The sequence below is a fragment of the Carcharodon carcharias genome, chromosome 27 (genome assembly GCF_017639515.1).
Source record: "Carcharodon carcharias isolate sCarCar2 chromosome 27, sCarCar2.pri, whole genome shotgun sequence".
NCBI classification, from domain to species: domain Eukaryota; kingdom Metazoa; phylum Chordata; class Chondrichthyes; order Lamniformes; family Lamnidae; genus Carcharodon; species Carcharodon carcharias.
In genome coordinates, this window is record NC_054493.1 from 13,539,326 (window position 1) to 13,540,058 (window position 733).

Below are 733 nucleotides of genomic sequence, written 5' to 3' on the forward strand. Positions count from 1 at the left end.
TGGTAGTGGTGGGATTCGAACCCACGTCTCGTTAGAGACTGGAACTTAAGTCCAGCGCCTTCGACCGCTCGGCCACACTACCCCAGTGCTTACCGCAAGTCATCGTCATGACTGGTATCGGCACTGAATGAGAACATTAGAAATCAGACCAGGAGTCTGCCAAAAGGCCCCTCGATCGTGCTCAGCTACTTCATAAGATCATGGAGGATCCTGGGCCTCAACACCAATTTCTCAGTCGATCCTATAGCCCTTGATTCATTTGCTGTACTTCATCTTTGTGGCATTAGTGGTGAGTGTGTTCCGATATTAACTGAAAACTTGGTGGTTTGACATCATCCTGCAATGACAAAAGTCTCTTCCTCACCCTCCTCCCTTCCTACTTCCATTGCCGTCACAGCTCCGGATTGTGCGCTTTGATCTGATGAAAATATTCCCCAAACTTTGTCAGCCATCTGTTGCCCAGTATGTTCTCACACAAACAAGCGTTTAAATATTAATTTCAAACACAATGGGAATAAAAATAGTTCAACTGCGTACATACATGCAATTCACGAGAAATATAGGATTCAAAGCTGCGAATGGAAATTCATTCTCTGAATATATTAAGAGAACTGAAGCACACCATTGCACCGTGTGAAGTTCCATTTAATTTGTGGAAGTTACACAACTGGTATCAAGATAACTGGTATTAAAATAATCTTAGAATCAATATAAAGAAACGGTACAAAAATGA

At 42.4% G+C, this 733-nt stretch overlaps 1 non-coding gene across 1 annotated transcript; it reads right to left on the reverse strand.

The window, feature by feature from the left end:
• Positions 1-82, reverse strand: trnal-uaa. Its single transcript has one exon. It is a non-coding gene; the product is annotated as a tRNA-Leu (tRNA).
• Between the last annotated feature and the right edge of the window lie 651 nt (positions 83-733).